The sequence below is a fragment of the Anolis sagrei genome, chromosome 4 (assembly GCF_037176765.1).
Source record: "Anolis sagrei isolate rAnoSag1 chromosome 4, rAnoSag1.mat, whole genome shotgun sequence".
NCBI lineage: Eukaryota > Metazoa > Chordata > Lepidosauria > Squamata > Dactyloidae > Anolis > Anolis sagrei.
In genome coordinates this window covers 151,639,878-151,648,757 of record NC_090024.1, presented here as the reverse complement: position 1 = coordinate 151,648,757, position 8,880 = coordinate 151,639,878, and positions in this window count along the sequence as shown.

Sequence of the window (8,880 nt, the reverse complement as noted above, 5' to 3'; positions counted from 1 at the left end):
TATCTGCTTTGATCATCTGGATTACATGGCAGTGTGGAAGGGTCATCTAGCACACTCTGAGGCAGTATATTACACTGCCAAATAGCTCTTACTGTCAGGAAGTTCTTCCTAATAATGGTGGCTGTGTGCATGTTGACAACAGATCAGGCTGAAATGGACCTGATCCAGTTGTCTAGATGATTGCAAAGTCCACAGATAATCTAGAGTTTCCAGCAAACTCCACAGTTACTCTTGACTTTGGCCTCTTTCATACTGCCATATAATCCAGATTTTCAAAGCAAATAATCCACATTATCTTCTTTGAACTTGATTATGAGTCTACATTGCCATATAATCCAGTTCAAAGAAGATAATCTGGATTTTACATGGTAATACAGAAGGTGGCTTTGTTTAATGTGTAGCAAAGTTGTGTTAAGGGCAAAAGAACTCTGGATAATTATGGGAAGTCACTGTGGGCCCTTCCACACAGTCATATAACCCAAAATATCAAGGCAGATAATCCACAATATCTGCTTTGAACTGGAATATCTGAGTACACACTGTCAAATGATCCAGTTCTATGTGGATTTTATATAGCTGTGTGGAAGGACCCTGTGTGTCATGAAGCCTTCCAGCACTGGATTTGGGGTGAGTACATGTTTTTTAATGAGTGTAGACAAGTACATTGTAACACAAATTCCTATCTCTGCCCTTTCTCTTCTAGTGTTAGTTCCACATTATGTGTTACAGTCAACATAATTATTTTAAAAGAATCATATCCAAAAAAGCCAAACACTAAGGCCCCATGAGAAGCAGCATTTCTGCAACAGTGATCAGCAGTTGTTCATTATTAGCAAAGTTTAATGGTTAGGAGAACCCTAATCTTAGTTTTTACTTTTGTCAAATGCTTTCATATAAAACTTCTTGTCTTTAATCTGGTGCTCCTCCACTCCATTACTTCACTGTTTAGCTTATTTAATAGCACTCCCCCACCCTAAATTATACTTTTGAGCAGCTGTATCTTATTGTTTTGTGTTTGAAGCCATTTCTGATGAATGGCAATCTTAAAGAGACCTTGGGTCCTTCCACATAGCCCTATATCCCAGAATATCAAGGCAGAAAATCCCACAAGATCTGCTTTGAAGCAGGTTATCTGAGCCCACACTCGGATAATGTGGGATTTTCTGCCTTGATATTCTGGGATATAGGGCTGTGTGGAAGGACCCTCAGTCAAAGGGTTTTCTTGGTCTTTGCCTTCCTTTGAGGCTAAGAGAATGTCACCTAGTAGGTTACTATGGCCTAACAACTATTCAAATGCTGAACTTCAGATTTGTAGTCCAATCCTCAAACCAAGGCTCCATGCTGGCTCTTACACCTGGTTCTAGCTGCTATTTAAATTTCCCACAATACCCCAGAGACATGCTTGTAGGATAATCTGCCTGAGATGGCCATAGGTATTATGTGACTTAAATTGCTGAGTTGAATGAGTGCCATTTTACCTCCCAACTCAAGGACCTAACTTCTTAGATTCATTTTTGGAAATGTACCGCTTAGATTTGGAAGCATGGCTATATCTCCATGTCTTCTAACTGGTGTATATATGAAGGCATAGCTCCAGGACATAATTATTTATTATTATTTCATTCACTTATACCCCGCCCTTCTCACCCCGAGGGGGACTCAGGGCGGCTTACAGGGAGGGCACAATTAGATGCCCAAATCACACAACAAGTAATCCAAAAAATATAACAATTCAGCAGTTAAATTAAAACATCAATACATAATAAAATCATAAATCCTAAAACAATCTCATGTCAGAGTCCATATATCAGAGTCCATACATCCGTTCTATTCCGTTTGTCCTTGTCTATCGCCAGGTCCTTGAGTTAGTTGTCAGAGTGACCAAAAGCTTGGTCCCACATCCAGGTCTTTAGTTTTTTCCTAAATGCTAGAAGGGAAGTCGCCGATCTGATCTCCCCGGGGAGTGAGTTCCACAGGCGGGGGGCCGCCACTGAGAAGGCCCTGCTCCTTGTTCCCGCCAGCCTCACTTGTGACACTGGCGGGGTCGAGAGCAGGGCCTCCCCAGAAGATCTTAAATTTCGAGGTGGGATGTAGAGGGAGATCCGTTCGGACAAGTACACTGGGCCGGAACTGTATAGGGTTTTATAGGTCAAAACCAGCACTTTAAATTGTGCTCGGAATTGGATCGGCAGCCAGTGGAGCTGACGCAACAGGGGGGTGGTGTGCTCCCTGTACGCCGCTCCGGTGAGCAATCTGGCTGCTTCTCGCTGGACTAGTTGAAGTTTCCGAGCAGTCTTTAAAGGCAACCCCACGTAGAGTGCGTTGCAGTAATCCAGCCGGGATGTGACAAGAGCGTGGACCACCGTGGCCAGATCCGACTTCCCAAGGTACGGGCGCAACTGGCGCACAAGTTTTAATTGTGCAAAAGCTCTCCCGGCCACTGCTGAGACCTGAGGTTCCAGGCTCAGCGATGAGTCCAGGATCACTCCCAAGCTGCGAACCTGCGTCTTCAGGGGGAGTGTAACCCCGTCTAACACAGGCTGTAACCCTATACCCTGTTCGGCCTTCCGACTGACCAGTAGGACCTCTGTCTTGTCTGGATTCAATTTCAATTTGTTAGCTCTCATCCAGTCCGATACAGCAGCTAAACACCGGTTCAAGGTCTGGACAGCCTCCTTGGTGACAGGTGAGAAGGAGTGACAGATTTGGACGTCATCTGCATAGAGATAGCATCTTAGTCCGAAACTCCGAATGATCTCTCCCAGTGGCTTCATGTAGATGTTAAATAACATCGGGGACAAGATTGAACCCTGTGGGACTCCACACAACAACGGTTATGGGGCCGAACAGGTGTCACCCAGTAACACTTTCTGGGTCCGTCCCTCAAGGAAGGATCGGAGCCACCGCAAAGCAGTGCCTCCGAGCCCCATATCCATGAGGCGGCCCAGAAGGATACCGTGATCGACGGTATCGAAGGCCGCTGAGAGGTCCAGCAGAACCAACAGGGACACACTCCCCCTGTCTAGTTCCCTGCGCAGATCATCTACCAAGGCGACCAAGGCTGTCTCAGTTCCATGTCCCGGCCTAAAGCCAGACTGTGCCGGATCAAGATAATCAGTGCCTACCAGAAACCCCTGGAGTTGTGTTGCCACCACACGTTCCATGACTTTGCCCAAATAGGGGAGATTGGAAACTGGCCGATAGTTGTCGAATTGAGTGGGATCCAGTGATGGTTTCTTCAACAGCGGTTTTATAATAGCTTGTTTTAAGCTCGCTGGAAACTCTCCTTTCTGTAAGGAGGTATTAACCATCACCTTCACCCACCCTGCCAAACCCCCTCTGGCTTCCTTGATCAGCCAGGAAGGGCAGGGGTCTAGGATGCATGTGGTGGGTCGCACCTCTCCAAGGATCCTGTCCACATCCTCAAGCTGAACCAATTGAAACGAATCCAACAAAACTGGACAAGCAGATGCTCTCGTTACATCCCCAGAGACTGCCGTTAACATGACGTCGAAGCCAGACCGAATCCGCTCAATTTTATCCGCGAAGGATCGAGCAAATGCTTCACAGCGAGCCACCGAGTTATCCGAGGCCTCGCTTTTTGGCGGGTTTAACAGGCCCCTGACAACTCGAAAAAGCTCAGCTGGACGATTCTTTGCTGATGCAATATTGGCTGTGATGAATGTTTAAATTGATGTAACCTTTGGGATTACATCAATGTTATAAGTTTATTCCCTCCCTGCTTTGCAGCCCAGATCAGCAATCAAGTGAAGAGTTTTCTTACAGCCATGGCACTGCTCTGATACTTGGGCTCCAAAAGTGCTTCAGATGCCGTTATTGTGATCTATGGTGATCCTGTCATTGGAACTTCTTGGCAACATTTGCTCAGAGAGGGGCTGCCATTGCCTTCCACGGAGGTTGAGAAAATATGACTTGCCCAAGAGGCAACTGTGGGTTTCTGTGGCCTAGTAGGGATTCAGCTCCTGGTCTTCTTCCAGTGTTTGAACCATTACACTATGTTGGCTCTCCTGAAGGTTATATAGTGGATCAAATCCAGATACAGTGGTGAGAAAGAGTGGCCTTGCTGTGTATAAAACCATATCTACACTTTTAAACAACTCGTGTGTAGCTGGTTCTAGGTTCAAAGCAACTATTCATACATTTAGCATATGATTGTCACACAGATGATTCTTCGCCCCTTACTCAGCAAATACCATTTTTCTTTTTGTGAATACATTTGGCCAATGCTAGTGTACTGAGAAAACAGTGGGTGAAGTTCTTCTCAAGCCATTCTGGCCTGGTTCCCATCCATGAAGAAGCAGCCCTTTCATTCACGTGTAGATCAGATAACAGCTGTTCCTGGCATCCAAAGAGTGGGCAAGCAACCAAAATGGCAAGTGAAAAAAGCACGATTGTTAGGTGTTCGAATGCCAGTTACTATTCTGTTGCTATACAGAGACTATTATTCTCTGACAGCGCAAGATAATCAAAGCTTTATCTGGAAGTTGTGTGGGCACCTACTAGACCAGAACTGTGACATCACTACATAGATCCAAGTATATTGTCACATGGCATTTTGTTTATCTTGGTATATGAAAACTCATATTGATGTACAAGGGTTATCCGGAAAGTAAGCTTACAAGATTTTTTTAATGCAAAGAAAGAATAGAGTTTAATAAAACTTACATGGATTGTAGGGTAAGTATTACATTATTTTTCCACATAATCACAATTTGTTCAATATATTTTGTTATTTATGGGATGAGTTTTTGATGCCTGTATCATAGAAGTTTCCCTCTGCCTTTTTCAGCCAGTTTGTCACTTTGATTTTCACCTCGTCATCACTGGAAAAGTATTTTCCACCAAGCAGTTTTGTGAACTGATGAGAGTCACTGGATGTGAGATCAGGGCTGTGAGAGGGGTGGCTTAAATCATCCCAACCAAATGAAGTCAGCAATTCTTGTGTTGCATGAGTGGTGTATGGGCACACATTGTCATGAAAAAGACACACTCCTGCCGTCAGCATCCCATGATGTTTGTTTTGGATAGTTCTTTATGGATGTTCTTCATGTTCTCAAAATATATTCCGTTATCCATTTTGTCACATGCTGTCATGACATTACGCCCTCTCCATAAACTGAAACGATTTCGTGATGAATTGTAGCAGCATTCATGCCCTTAGCATTTAGGTAATGTATTACAGTGCAAAGTGCACACTTGGAGGGAAATGGAATGATTATGCTCATGTCTAACCTTCACCACAATGCCAGTAGATGACCTACTGATGACTGGCACGGTTCATTTGCTTCTGCTGGTTTCCCGCTACACGGCAGTAATACCAACTTCCCCTGCGAAAATTCCCTGTGAGAGCTAAGTGCCTTGTAACCTTATTTCCCAGATAACCCTCATAGATCAAGGTATAAGCATTTGATTTTTAAAATATAAATGTAGAAGCGGTTGTGGAGGGAAGTCAAAAGAAAGAAAGAAAGAAAGAAAGAAGAAGGGAAAGATGGAAGTATGTAGAAAATAACAGTGTTTGGCACATATATTAATAGAAGCTAACTATTTTGTTCAGTGCTGATATCTGTCAAACACATGTTCAATTTTACTGGATTTTTAAAATAGAATACAAAGAAGGGCACAGGCAGACAGCTGCTTGGCTTCATCCAATAGTTCTAAAAAAGAAATTTAGTATCTAGTGTGCCCTTGGTATCTGCTGTAGTTCAGTTTCAGGACCTCTTGTGGATAGCAGAATCCATGAATGTTGAAGCCCCATTATATACAATGTCAAAGTAAAATGATATCCCTTATATAAAATAGCAAAACCAAAGTTTTCTTTTTGGAATTAAACAAAATCAAGCTGTGGATTCAAAATTCATGAATACAGAGAATGACTGTAGTTTGAGAATGCAGGGAAATATGCTAATTTTCAACTGTTCTTGGAATCCAAATACTTTTGTTTCCAAAATATGTCTTTTGCATATTTTGTGCAGGGATGCAATCCTACTAAAAATACCTAATCTTGTGAAGCTAGATTTGGAGTTGAATAACATGGTTGTATTACTGATAAGGTTACTTTATTTATGGTGGGAAGAAAAGCATTAAAACATTACATTAGCAAAAGAAATTTCGGGCTGAAGAAGTGATATAATGCATATTGGGACCACCTCCCAAGTTCACATATTGATGGTGTCTGAGTTGGCGGCAATTGATTTTAGGCTGATGGTAGATAGCTCAGTGGAAACCCTGACCCATGGTGCCACTGTATAAAATAAAAGCCAAATTCCATGTTGAGTATGAAAAATGAAGACTGTAACTTCTAATATTATGAGTCTCTTATACAAATCCACAGTATGACCATAGAAGGAAATGTATTTACAGACCTAATCATTGCAATCAAAATAAAATTTTGCTTTGTGCCATTCAAAATAATTAGCAACCATTGCATTTTGACATACATATAAAAATGGCAGATTTTGTCCTAGTTTTGGCAAAATTGTTATTGAGTCAAAGCACCCCCTTCCCAAAATAATAAAGATGATGAAGAGACTTCAAGCAAGTTATATGATTTTGCACAGCTCAATAGTTGAGAAATGTCAAAGCCGCTGGAGGCTCTGGGATGGACCTAGCAGCAGTTGTGCCCCACAAACTCTCAAATCTAGCCTTTTAATTAATGTATCAACTTGATATTATATGTGTTACTTGTATCATTTGTATGATATATCAATTCTTAAATGTATAAAAGGTATCAAAATCTATCTAGAAGGCAGCTACACCTTTGGGCTTTCATTTTGCATAATTCTTTGAGATCACAGGCAGGGTTCCTCTAGCTATTTCCCAAGCCAGATAAATATCACAACCTTTGCGTGTATATGCAGACAGATTATCCTCTTTGTCATAAGGATGTGTTCAGGATGTTTGTTCATTCAACTTGTGGAGAGTCTACCACCCACACGGAAGAGGCAGCTCAGCAAACATGAATTAGTTAACTCCCTGAATGCACAGTCAAGCCCTTGATTGTCTACAATTACCATCTTTGCCTTTTGGGTCTTGCACCATTTGTTTCACATGGAACTGGACACTTGAGTTAATCAGGGACTCACCAGCATATCCACGTTACCATTTCCTCCAGGTCCACATCCTCCCAGGGGCTGTCCCTACAATGGATTGGTCCTTCAAACTGACCAACTACCAGCTGTCTTCCTTCCCACTGCAGGAATCTCTTCCTGCAGACTGTCAAGGGAATCTCTGGGTAATCCTGGTATTAGCTCGCCTCTCTTTTTAGCCAATCAGGAGAGGGAGCGGGAAGCCTGAATAGTTGTCAGAACTGTATAAAATGTCATGTATTTTTCCATGAATGTATGTGTGTGCCTTTTCAAACATAGTACTTGTACTTGCATCATATTTGGTCAAATCATAATAAATCTCTGTATCTTTGCCTTCAACTCAGAGCGCCTGTACTCTGTCCCGGCTAATCTGGTTTAGTACTCACCAAGCATGGACCTCTCTCTCTGCAGTCATAGCTGGTCATTACAAAATGACAAATGACGATCATATTATAGACAAAATTGATGCTTATGTTATAAATGGTACACTCAGGCATGTAGCGGGGGGGGGGGGGGACTTGAGAGGCTTCAGCCCCCCCCCCCCCAAATTCTCATGGTGGTCCACGAGAAGGCCTTACTGGTACATTATTTAAACTGTTATGTTTATTCATATCATGATCTGATCACCATGCTCAATATATCCCATATGCATGGGAGTATTGGGGTAACGATACAAAAGGTTTGCTAGGATAGACCCTCTTTCACTCAGACTCAGCCCCCCCCATCAAACTCGACTCCCCCCGAATCAAAATCCTGGCTACGGGCCTGGGTACACAGTTTCATTGGCTTTTTTGTTGTTGTTCTTGATACTTCATGCCTCCTTTAATATCTCACTATCATGTTTTTAAATGTAATTATTTTACTAGCATTTAGATTTCAGGCAAAACTGAGCTGATAATAACCCAAGCTGTTGAGTAGAGAATATAAAGAGAGGCTTGGGAGGAAGAATTTGGGATTACAAGAACTGCTAAAGAATATTTCTAGTGACAACTTGTTTCCTTTGAATAATACACAGAAGAGCCAGACACAGGATGTGTTCCCCAAAGAATAACAGTTACAGTGCTGTTCAAATCAGTCACCTTGGAGCTGCAATGGTGAGACTAGATGAAAGATTGTTCTCTTCTTCTGGGTAACAATACTGACAAGAAACAAAAATCATAGTTGTTGTACAAAGGTGCGGGTTGCGGCTGCCATCTGAGACACTTTACCTTGGAGTAAACCTTTCCAAACGCAGTGAGGCTATGCTATGTCATATTATTGATATCCCGCCTTACTTCTTATGAAGGAGCCAAGGTCCTGCATAAAATAAATGTGCCGATAATTGTACTGCCAAGCTCAGTCTTTCACGCACAAAGTTAAATTCTGGGATATTTTGGCTTAGACCTTTGTGGTTTGGACCTTTTCCCCTGCTGTCAGAGACAGCAGTTTTATTCTGTGCCTTTTTGTCTTTCCATTTCTTTGTCTTCTCTTCCCTTGCTTTTCACTTTTTTGAAGTCCCACAGAGAGGAAAGAAAGGGGCTTTGTTTTAAGCAGATTTGAACAGGCAGAAACTCATTGCTGGTTTCTCAGGCTACAACAACCCCATCTTGTCCACTTGTTTGTCTGAGATTGTACACCTGCACACGCTTCCTTAGTCCAGGGATCCAATTTGTTTTCATTTTCCTCCTTCAACTTTCTGCTTACCTCAAGTAGAAAGGCTTAATATCAATGTTCATATGATTAGATGGAGTATTCGGATATATTGGAAAATGTTACCATAAGGAAATATATATCT